The 12819-nt window shown below is 35.1% G+C and overlaps 1 long non-coding RNA gene across 1 annotated transcript; it reads left to right on the forward strand.

The window, feature by feature from the left end:
- The first annotated feature begins 746 nt into the window (after window positions 1–746).
- Window positions 747–5138, forward strand: LOC149064935 (uncharacterized). Its single transcript, XR_016195707.1, has 4 exons — window positions 747–1124; window positions 1883–1956; window positions 4778–4884; window positions 4988–5138. It is a non-coding gene; the product is annotated as an uncharacterized LOC149064935 (long non-coding RNA).
- Window positions 5139–12819: the final 7681 nt, after the last annotated feature.

A 12819-nucleotide genomic window follows, 5' to 3' on the forward strand; every position in this document is an offset into this window, starting at 1 on the left:
AGCAGAATGCACCTCGTAAACATTCCAATAAGGAACTACTAACGAATTGGTTTATGTCGGTATGTGTTTTGTATATGTTATTTACCATTATCAACTTTGTCATTGAGGAATTTCTGTCGCGTGTTCCAGAAGTGCTGCCATCTCTCTCCTACGAAAGCAACAACCCGACAGTTTATTTTGCCTCTATCACGTAATCTTGAATAATGCATGCCTGATGGATGTAGGCTGCGTGGGAGAATCTTTTTAAAATGGGAGATCTGCTAAGATTTTTCACTTATTTGAATTTAAAAAAGATCCAGGGTGTCTAAGGCTTCTTTCCATGCAAGAAAATCATTAATCATTTTTGTCGCACCACGGTCATTTTCTGCACACGAGGGATAATTAGACCGGGACCTACAATTTATTGCCGATTCCGAACGGCAGGCTTGTTTTTTATACTCATCGAGTGGTTGGTGCGCTAACCCCTCGATGGGGGACTCCCTGCGGTAGCAATTTTTTGCTGCGGTCAAGTCGCCGTTTTTTGTTGTACCCCTGTGTCAGGAAAGTTTTCTGACAAGGACGAACCGGGTATCGAACTCGCGACATGTCTAAACACCCTTTGGTACTTTAGGCGAGCATCGTATCGACCGGGATACCGCGCCCCCAATGCAAGAAAAACTAATGCCGGAAAGAGAAGACGAATGTAGCGGATGCGTCCGCTCTCCTTCAACACTATACGGAGGCTGGATTCTCCCCTTGTCCTTAGCGAGGTTTTTCTCCTTAAGCCCTCTGTTTGTCCTTAATAAAGGAAAGGAGAAAAAATTCCGTATTCTCCGCTCGCTTTTCCTTAAATAAGGAAAGCTTTACTTCCTTACTCAAGGACAAAGATGGCGCTAGTGGAGGAGTGAGGAGACGCTCTCCTTAAGCTTGAGGACAACTACATTTCCCGTAATGGCGGCGGCGATGCGTGCTCTAGTAGAAGATATATTCACATTCAAACAATTGTTTTCGTGTTTTTTGATGCTATTAATGCTTGATATATGCATTTAAGATGATGCAAGGAATTTAGGTTAACGAAAAATACAGTAAGGCGGCTATGTGAGGAGTTGCAGCCGAGATGACAAGACATGCTGTTGAGCGGAAGGGTAAGTTAACGTGATGAAACCGAATTTTTTTTATTTTTCGTAATATTTTTAGTCATGACATATCACTCACTTTGCATGTTAATATACATTAAATTAGTCGAAATTTTTGGGAGAAAAATCCTACTGACTGACCTCGTCATAAAATATGTGCTGATCGCAAGATGATCTATGTGTGTGTGTGTAAGAGATATAGTATATATTCGTAAATAAATTCCATTCATAAATAGGAATAGCATGTATTATAGTAATATATTATGTTTGGCCTACCGATAATGCCGCATCTTATGTTTGTCTTATTAATGCTCATTTTCGGGCCATCTTAATGACTGGAAACAGTTGAAGGCTCTCTAAACCCTATTATGAAAATGCCAATCGTATATTTTGGATGTAAAAGTTGACATGCAAACGTGATACACACACTCGCTATGTGCAAAAGCGCTTAAAAATTCCTGCATAAAAATGTAATGCATCCTAAAAAAAACTACATCCCTACCAGTCAGACCCCACTATATATTGTTAAAAATTTATTTTTTAATTCAATGCAAAATGAGTGCCAAATTCTATATTTAATTCGCATGCTTCCCTTAATTGCTGCAGGTTCTATATGTATCATGATTTTGAATTTTTTTAATGGTCGCATATATAACGTAGCTTATTAAGCACTTTATTAATGTATTGCATGAGTAATTAATTTTTATGAGTGAAACTTCAGTTTTAGTGGTATTAATGTTAATTAATGTTAATATTTTGTACTACAGAGTATGGAGAGTCTGGTGTATTCTAAAGGAAATGACAGGCAGATCTTGTATGATTTCGGCACATTTCTTTAAAGGTAAGTCTAATTTTTCTACATTTTGTTTGAAATTTTTCTGTATCTAACCATTTATAATTTTGTAACATTGAACTTACATAGGAAATAGCATTATAAAGTTAAGTGTAATTTAGTTCTTGAAATAATGTGTATTTTATTTGAGAAGCATGCATTAAGGCGACTGACTACATGTGAGGTACTTTTTCAAAAACGTTATTTTGGATGAAATGCTTGTGTTTTTAATTTGAATGTGGAATAAAACTAAGACATGTTTTTTAACATATGTAAACATAAGAAAATGTTTTTTCATTAATATTTAATAAAAACATTAACATAATAAAAGAAAATGTATATTGCCTAGAGTAATTATACATCTAAAATTAGTATAATTTCAGTATTTATGCAAAACATTGTGAAATACTACTACTTATATCAACTTGTTCTTCACACAGTATGTTGCTATAATATTGTTCTGTTCAATGAACTAAAAGTTTTGAAATATAAACAAATGAAAAAATTTTGAGATATGGTTGTTTACGTGAAAAAAAACTTTATTTAAAAAAACTCAATATTTTAAATTCAAAATCATGTAAATCACAAAAAGTTTCAAAGATATTGCTTAGATCCTAGTTCATTGCATACTCATAGCTGTACAGAACCCCTGGAAAAAATTTATATCTTCTAAAGTTTTGTAGGCATTAGGTTTGCAGCAGACAAGACTGATGTAAATCAGTTTCTCAGAAAATGCATTAAAAAAAAGTTTCACATACACTCCTAACATTCAGAATTCTCAACATTTGTATGACAGAACTTCCTTTGCTTCAAATATCTCTAATTTTGACTTTCTGCTTTTTTTTCTTCTGGTCATTTTTTGCCAGTGTTGTATGATATCTCGAACATGTCACACTCGCATCGCCCAACCCAGAGTAAATAGACGCTAGTTCATCAACTAGGATTCCTAGATTTCAAGTACAGACAATATGCCTACATAGCCAGAATTAAAACGCAGAACTGCAATAGTCCCCAAAAGCATTGTTTGCAGTTCGATAAAAGTGCCCTTAGAGGCAAAATTGTCCAAATCACACTGTTGTTCTGCAGCGTACCATGCAAGCACTTTGAAACAGGGATTGTGCACAAGGGCTCGTGTATGTTGGCTTTATTACATTTATGCTGTCATTAGAGGCGCCAGCAGGAGATTTATCAGTAATTTTATGTCATTCACATGCAGCTTTCTGATGCTTACACCAACTGTCGGGTCCTCTTGGACATTGCCCACTTATGCTCTTTATGACTGGATCAACAATGAAAAAATACAGCTGTAACTGCATACTACTAATAAACCACACATGCACCTCGTCCATATTCCTTTGCGGATATCATGAAGAACTGGTACATGTTGGAATGTATGTGTAGTGAAAGCTGATGTGGAGTTTGTTTCGGTGTTTATGCTTAGTGCTGCTATCTGCCCCTAGTTTTTCTAACTATGATTGAAGTGTAATGATTAAGTAATTGTATCGTTGTAGGCCTGTTGCTCTCTGTGGCGAGACTTTTTTAATGGGGAGATTGGCTCACATTTGCACCTCAAAGTTAGGAGCCACAAGAAACCAACTTCAGCCAACCACCACTGTGGCAATGGTGGGGTTCGAACCCGTGTGCTCATGATACGAGTTCGTCACTATGACCACTCGACCACCATAGATGCTGTAATTGCATATTTTTTAAATTTCCCACATTGCTACGAATAGCAATACCATAGTAATTTTGTAGTTTATTGGTTAATTTACCTTTACCACTCAATCCTTTCGTGGTTTTCTTTAGTTAACTCAAACGTGCACCAACCATCTTCTGAACATGGCCAATGCATTCCAATTTAGGAATGTTAGTTTTGTGTTAAGGAAGCAAACTGTCGGGTTCGTTTACAATGACTGATTGCCACAATCATAATCACTGTCACTTTTATATATATTACTTGGTTTAATCATAATTTTCAACAATAAACATAATATTCACACGTCCTCCTCGTTTACAGCAAGCCTTTGAAACTACTTCCTGAGTCCACAGGAGCCACTCTCTAACTACCCAAAACACATCAAGCTTCTTTTCTCTTCACCGTTGAGGGCCTTTCTCCCCACCCATGCTTTCTAATCCCATCATGCTCCTTCCCGATAGGGGGAAACCTTACAGAAACTATTTATCCACTTTCCAACACATGCCAATCATGTTAAATTCCTTAGAGAAATGTGTATATGTGGTGCAGTAGTATAAGTGGGACCTTGATAACTCAACTCTCTTATAGGATCGAGAAAATTGCCCACTTAAGCAGGTGTTGAGTTAGCAAGGTTTCCATTTTATCTCACCTTCAATGATTTTTAAAAACTGTTTATGTATGTCCCTGTTTATAATTATTGTGAATAGGCATCTTTAATTAGGCAGAGAAATCATATTTGGATTGTCTGAAGATATTTTATCTCTGAATGAGCAATACAATTGTCTAAAATAAGCAAAAACTTGCTCTTTCTCATTTAAAGTGAGTTTGGTCTAGCTTTCCCAAACATCTTCTGCTCAAAAAGTTTCAGAAATCATTCACCCTACCCAAAGATGTGAGAGAATCTTTGACACATAATCAATTGTTGAATGAACATTGAAAAAAAAGTTATTGAAACACACAAGTGAGCAATTTTGTAAAATTTTTCGAACTAATCAACAAATGAACAATTTCTAGAAAGTATGCAGAAGGAAAATATGAGAGGAATGTGTGTGAAGTGCATGTATGGTTGTTAGTAGTGTTCCATCACTATGGATACATTGAAATATTATTTGTAACTATTTAAAATGTTTTTAGGTTTTTGACTTTGCTGAAGTGAGGGAGTTATAAAAAGGAAGAAATTACATTTTTCTGTTAACGACGTAGAACTCAGTGCAGATGGATTTAATCCATGAATTTCTCGAGTAAGTTGAACCTTCATTTTTAACTCTGTCATTTTTATGACACACACACACAAAGCTTACAATATTCATTAATTTATCGATTTACCCACTTCCTCCATTTCAGGTGAAAATGCTGAATGAAATGACCTTTCAGTGCTGACTTGGAAGTTGATCATCTTGTATATTCATACGTAGCACGATCATATATGTGCATGTGAAATGCTTTTAATGATACTGTATACAAGTGTCTAATAAATTTATTCATGAGCAGTAAATAGGTGTTTTCTGTTTTGTGATTACAATTTTTAATTCAAAAAAAAATCTATGGATGTTGCTTTTTTGCAGTGAATTTGACGCAAGAATCAGTTGCATAGGAAATTCACGTGTATTTTTAACAACTGGATGGAATAACATATAAAGTTAATCTATCGAAATTATAATTACAATTTATTTTTTTATTAGATGCAGCTGAAAAAACAAAATGAACAGTTCTAAATAACCTTATTCTAATAACTTGAGTGTAAATACATTATAACAGATGTAATTACATAGTTGATAACTTGCTTGTTATGTTACAGTACAAAGTGGGTATCCTACCTAAGAAATCTCTGGTGAATACATTTCCCTGAGTGAGAGATCACACTTCTCTTGAGAATATAGTTTTTCCAACTGACCCACTGATAGTGCAAGAGCTCTAATTGTATGTAGCATTTGTTTAGGAATATGAGACATAAATCCAAATGGCTTTAACATTGACATTAAATTCATAGACTTGGAAAATGTTCAACATCCCACCCCGATGATTGAACATAACTGCTGTGTCAACCTCTAAGTGGTTGTGCTATGCAGCATGCGTTACATTTTTTTAATGAATATAATTTGGGTGTCGTTGATTCCCTTGGGTTTTTACCTAAGAGGATATATACCTCCCTTATTAATTTCCTCTTACTTCCTCTAAGGTTTTTATACCATAGATAAAACTCAGCATTGAGTTTTTAAAAAAATCCAAGTAAAACTAACAATCTCTATAGTAAAAAAATTTCTATACAAAAAAAATTGAATCTAAAAATGTAGTCACTTTCGTGGATATTTAATTTTTTTGTTACGTAATCATTTAAGACCGGGAAATTTTTGAAAACGAATGTTTGCCAAGTATCTCACCCGCAAGGGTTAAATGGATAAGCTGGTTAAAATTTAATGGAAATAAAAAAAATTATACATATATATAATTTTTAGGAAAAAACTAATATAAGATATATAATGAAAAAACTCTGAAACTACTTATTCAAATGAAACCTAAAAATTAATACGTATAAAAGCAAACGCCAATGTACAAAAATAAAAATTAGGGAGGGGAAGAATACGCGCGAAATTAATGTAAATAAAGCAATTGTTGCCACTAATGTAGAAGAAATATTGATTTTCGATACGTATAGTAGTAGTTGTAAAATTTTTGCTTTACGTTGATTGGTCAAACGATGAGCTGAGCCGAAGAACCGAACTGAACGAACCGAAAGACCCGTTTTTTCTCCGCAACCAGTCACGTGGTCCTAAGGATAATGGTTAAGGAGAAGGGGAGAATCCATCTCGGGGAATTCTCCTTGAAGCTCTCTGTTGAGCAGCTCCTTAAGTTAAGGACAAGTGCTGAGCGAGCGTTTTCTAAGGACAAGGGGAGAATCCAGCCCCAGGCTCGTCAGCTTTATTTGAGTGATAATATGACGTCAGTACTATAGCTGAAGCCAATCACTGTGTTCCCTTGTGAACTGGTTTTTATTTTAATGACTTCCGAAGGGGAACCTGTTTTCAGTTCAAAGATGGACGACCATACGCTCTCCAATGGCGGATGTCTTACCTCTTTAATATAATTGCACTCGAATAATATATTTAAAATTCAAAATAATACTGTACGTATTAATTCTTCTTAACAAATACTTTTATGCAGTTTTTTTTCTTAAATTTTTGAAATTTCTCTCACTTTTCCCCCAATATCTGAAAAAGAAGAATTGGGTAATCTTTTGAAATTCAGGTCAATTTTTTTGCGCCATTTTGATCGTTCACTAACAATTATTTTGGTAGATATCACAGCATATAGTCGACGTTCGTTATAACGATCCCCATTGTTACACGGAAAACGAACATTATATTCGGAGGACGTTATATCGGAAGTTCCAGAAAAAAAAGTAACCTCTTATGGGATCTCATACCTTTTAACATGGTGAAAAACTATGCTCTAATAGAAATATCATTAAAAATACTATTTAATCATAGATTTATTCCAAATGTTTTACATATGTTGTTGATTGTATGAGCTATATTATGTTGATATGAAGTTTTACATATCTTGGATACGTTATATTTTGTAAATGTTCAAATAAATGCATTAAAAACAGCTTGAGCGCATGATCAAATAACATGACATCAATGTAATAGAATAAAAATTGATTAAAAATAAAGGAAACTGTTTAATTCATGGAAACGAAGCAAAAGGTTGAGATTTCATTAACTCAATCTTATTTAAAATTAAATTTTAATTTTAATTCTTGGAATTTTTTGGAATTTAATAGAAATAATGTTCGTTTTCTCTCCGTGTAACAATGGGGATCGTTGTAACGAACGTCTACTATATGCTGTGATATCTACCAAAATAATTGTTAATGAACGATCAAAATGGCGCCAAAAAATTTACCTGAATTTCAGAAGATTACCAAATTCGTCTTTTTCAGGTATTGGGGAAAAGTGAAAGATATTTCAAAAATTAAAGAAAAAACTGCATAAAAGTATTTCTCAAGAAGAATTAATACCTACATTATTATTTTCAATTTCAAAAATAATTAATTACAAAAAAACTCTGAGGAATGAAACTTACCTGATCTTTAGAATAACGCTTTCTGTAACTAATTTTTCCGTACAGTGATGCGGCATCATTATACAGAGACTCTCCTATTTTCATTGCAGGCAATGAAAATTTTGTATTTTAGGTATTTGTACGTGCTTAATAATTAAATTCTGCGAGCGGTCATTCAAATAACAGTTTATAGTCCTACTCCCATCAGTCAGAAACCAATTACGTCAAGTTACTTCCAATTAAAATGAAAACCCTTGGAACATTCCCTCTCTCGATCGTCATCTACTTTTAAATGAAAACTAAAGGTATGTTCTCCCGAAGTAAATTGAAAAATTCTCAAGAAATTGATTGGCTTTTTGTAATGTTTTGTTTGTTTTATGGCCCTCGTACGTTTAATTATTCTTTTACTTTAGTTCGGATTCCAGGGTATATTTCATAGAGTTATCGAACGGACGAAACTAGGTGAAAATATGGCAAAAAATACCTGAAATGTAGAAATAATTCGAAGTGGGGCAAAAATTCCCATAAATAGAAGGAATAATTTGCGGACCAGCACAAAAATGCATTAACAGTTTATATATATATATGGACGGTATTTTATTTATTTTTCCTAAAATTGTGTAGCAACTACATGAATTGGACGAATACTGAAATAGAAAGGCATCAGACAGCACTAGATTAGTTTTTGATTAGGATTCTGATGCGGAATGATCACGTTCACAAACGTTTTATAGGTATACACTCATATGCGAGTTGTGTTTTATTTTTTCAAAGTCCATGACACCTGTCTTACTCCGATGTTTTCTTGAGAAACTAATTGGAAATAATCTGTACGTGAAGTCGGAGTTTAAAAAACCAACACAATAATCTCAAATCGGAAATGATCTCAAAAAACATAACATAATTAGAGTGAGATAGATGGCTTTTTCTCAGACGAGATACCAAGGAAACAGTTATATTCCGGATATTTCTGCTGAGGCGAACTCGGAAGAAAAGTCATCACGTCTCCGCCGGGACTCGAACCCAGGCCCTCTTGCATACCGGGCAAGCATGCTACCTTGATATCTCGGCTGAGAAAAGCCATCTATCTCACTCTAAACCGTTCCACCCGGCGGGTCATTTCCTGAAGTTAAGGTATCCGACTACATTGAAAACGTCATTTTGGAAGAAAATATGGATTTTCATTTTTTGTTTTTTTATAAAAGCCCTATTAGTTGTGATTCCAAAACGGGCCTTGTTTTGTTTATATGATGCTTAGAATCAAAGTTATGTTCACTTTAGTGTTGCGTTTTTACATACAAGTAATACGCGAATAAAGACTTTAAACGTGTTTTACGAAGAATGCTATTTTCTTGACATTTTACCTGAATTTGTGACATGATTTGTAAAAATTGATTCATTGCATCCTTACGAAAGTTTAATGTGATATTTTGCTATATATTGTTGAGGTTATGAACAAAAATCTAAGGTCTATCACATATATTTTTTTAATTAGTGTTTTATAGACAAAATGTAGGATGAAATTTCAAAAAATTCACACCTACTTAAACATATTTTGGTGTAACTTATGAACGTATCATGCAATACTTGGTTGTATATTTTGGTTCATAACCTGCAACATTACCAGCTAAATGCACTATGAAAATCACAAAGCATTTCATTGATAAAATTTTTTGCAATCGTGTTTCGAATATCACATGAATTTTGCCTAAAATTTGACATAAAAACGACTTTCTCATAGAAAATATAATAGATAGACCAAAATTTGTCACTGTTTTCACCATTTCGAGACACTTTCTATCAAAAAATGTATTTAAAGTTCACTCCAGAACCATTTTAAAGAAAATTGACAAGAAAGGTAGTCGGATACCTTAAGAGAGGTTACTAAAATGCCTCTACTTGAGTGCCTCACGCCACAGTGCGTGAAATAAGGAAAGCGCGGTCATGTCTCCAGTGTTGTAGATTGTAGCATGCTTGCCCGGTATGCAAGAGAGCCTGGGTTCGAGTCCTGGCGGAGACGTGACTTTTCTTTCAGAGTTCACCTCAGCAGAAACATCCGGAAAATAACTGTTTCCTTGATAACATAATTAATTTTCCTGAATTCCAACGTATTTGACGCGTTTTAAAAAAAAGTACAGTAAACATGTTGGGATGAATCAAGAAATTTTCCATAATTGGAAATGAGTTAACTATAATTTTTTGTATGCATATTATTATTGACTAGCTGATACCCGGCGACGTTGCCCGCCCCGTAAAAAAATTATATATGTTTACCTTAATAATTATTTAACGACTGGCAGCTGGAGTTGAACATTTTTATTCTCAGTTTTGTCACCGTAGTTGTTGTTCTCTGCTATTAGTGACGTCCCATGTCCAACGAATATTATTCAAACGCGTTTTAAGCATTTTCTAAATTGAAACTATACCTATACTATGGGCGGTTGATGAGATAAAGGCCGCATTAGCACTTACAGCATACCCTGTATATAGGCTAGCAGACATACCCGGCGCTCTTCCCGGGTTTTCTTCAATTACTGGGAGGATTGGAAAAGTGACAAACCGTTATAAAGGAGTAAACTGTTATAATAACAGAATTAAAGGTGTGACAAACCATTGTAAAGGCATATATTCCCGTCTGAAACGCATTGTTGGAAACCACGGTAACCAAAGTAAACGTTCCGAAAGTGATTGTTGAGGCCCCCAAAACCATTGTTGCCCGACAGTTTTTTGCCCATTTCGGGCATTTGCCCAGCTCTGACGAACTTTTAAAGTAGCCAACGGTTCAATCCCGGACCTGTTTGGTATATATGCAAAATCTGGCGACGATCTGTCTAAAACTGTAGATTTGTATAAAGAGCATACATACATACATACTTTCACATTTATATATAAGATTATTAGTCTTTTCCCCCGTGATACATGTTCTTATATTGGGTTGCCGTATTTGGGCTATATTTGTCATCCTTATTTTTTTGGGTATCTATCTTTTGCCCTATGGTTTGAGAATTTGCCTGCCTTTTGCTTGCGGCCTTTGTATTTGTGGGTTCGAACCCATATTCTCTGTTTGTATTATACAGTGTGTAATCTCTAATAAACGGAACATCAAGAGAAGTATTTCTTCGACCATTTCCGCAGTCTAGCGGTTAAGGATAGATAGATAGAACCGCTCACAGCCCCGGACTGATGCAAAGCACCTTACTTCCGTTACCTCAAAAGACGCAGAGTTGTGTCGGAAAAGTTAGCAAAGATTTATAGTGGCGGCTCCCCTTGCTCGCAAGTATCGAATCACTCGCGTCGTTCTCCTCATGAAGACAGCCATCAACTCAATGCAACATATAAGCCATTTGACAAAAATGGGTGACTGAATCCAATGACTAGGGAGAAAAATTGCACGTGCGCCCAGTGGGACATAAGGGCCGGAGACCGCAGCCTGGGATTTCAAAAGAAGGGTGGAAAAGACTTGTGGACAAGAAAGAAGAAAAATAAGCTGGCATGTTGAAGTGGGAGAAATTTGAGAATGGTCTAAATACACAATGCATACGAATTACATATATACAGCGCCTCAACTGTGACGGGAAACGAAGAAACAAAGCCTCCGTCCACAGTGCTGAGCAGTTTTGTTTGCCTTTCCTTTTACAAAAAAGGCAATATATACGCACACAGAATACACACAGAGCCTGCACTGCGACGGGAATAATCAAACAGAGCCTCCGTTGGCAGTGCTGGGCATTCACACTTGAATTACATGCATACATTATTTACATTACAAAAATTTCCCCTTTTTATACTATTAGGAATGCACATAAACATTACTCTGAAGGAAGTATTGGGTACAAATATCACCATAAGCTCATACAAAAATTCAAAGTTACAAAATTACTATCATACTATAAAAGTGCGGCGAGAACAATCAAACACAGTCCCCGTTCACAGTACTGGGTGGCAGCGATCACATTTAAATTATGCACATATATCCACATAACATATCCATACAATACACGCCATTTACGCAATACAAACTTCCCCCCTATACAACTGCCGATACACATAAACACCACTATGCACGACACATATATTGGAAACAAATGCCATAATGAGCTCATACAAATATAGAAGGCCTCCGCAGTCTGCTTGTGAAGTCAGTAAGTAGTCCATTTTCCCTCAGAAATATTCAGGAAAAAAAAAATTACCTGCTCGTGCCAGTATCATCGTTGGAGGAAAAGAAATGATCGGGCTCACAATTGGCGATTTCTATGCCCCACATCCAATCACTATGCGGTATTTGTGAGCCAATCAGGAAGATTCTACGCCAAAATAAGAAGAAACGAAATAGGATGTTGTGTTCCAAAATGCGGCAAAATTTCTAGGTAGTCTGAATGACGTTTATGTCAAACAGTGCAGAGGCCTTCTATCTCTAGGAGGGGCTGATATAAGCCGTTAATTTTGAATATCTTTGGCGTCCTGTATACAGATCCATCATGATACATCTCTTCAATGTGTAACTCATTTTCACTATTACTTTTTGACTATCAAGGCATCCCTCCTTATTTCGATTGGTATAATTCGTTTTATCTGTTTTTTAGCGCTCTGATTTCCAGCGATAATTCCAAGAGGACGTGTTATTTCTGGAATTATTTCACGAATGTTTTTTTTTCTACTCACTTCCACTTTTCAGACGGCGCTATGCAAACATCTTCAAGGACTGACTGCCTGAATGTTTGCAGTGTCCTTATCAAAATCTCCACCCGACGACAGAAATTCTTCTGTTTGTTCAGTGAATCCAATACCGCTCTTAAAAGTTTGAGTAAATTCAAAGATTTAATATTCTCGTAGCAATAGTAAAAAAAATGGGGTTTTTTTTCCGTTTCTAAAAAGATAAATTTAGGAAATATTTTAATTCCAAATATTCTATAGTTGAGAATGCGAAAAAAATGGCGTAATATTAAGGATCATATTAAAGTTATCACCATTTTTCGATTCAATTTTTTTGTTATGTTTTTTCTTCCAATATAGACATTTAATGCGTGGTCATTTAAATTGAATAAATATAGTAAATTTGAATAGAATATAGACAAGAAATGATAAAACTGCATTCATTGAGTTTTGACTGG

The sequence above is a fragment of the Pholcus phalangioides genome, unplaced genomic scaffold, assembly GCF_987345545.1.
Source record: "Pholcus phalangioides strain wild (caught in Gottingen) unplaced genomic scaffold, Ppha-v1.0 ptg000042l_1, whole genome shotgun sequence".
Lineage (NCBI taxonomy): Eukaryota > Metazoa > Arthropoda > Arachnida > Araneae > Pholcidae > Pholcus > Pholcus phalangioides.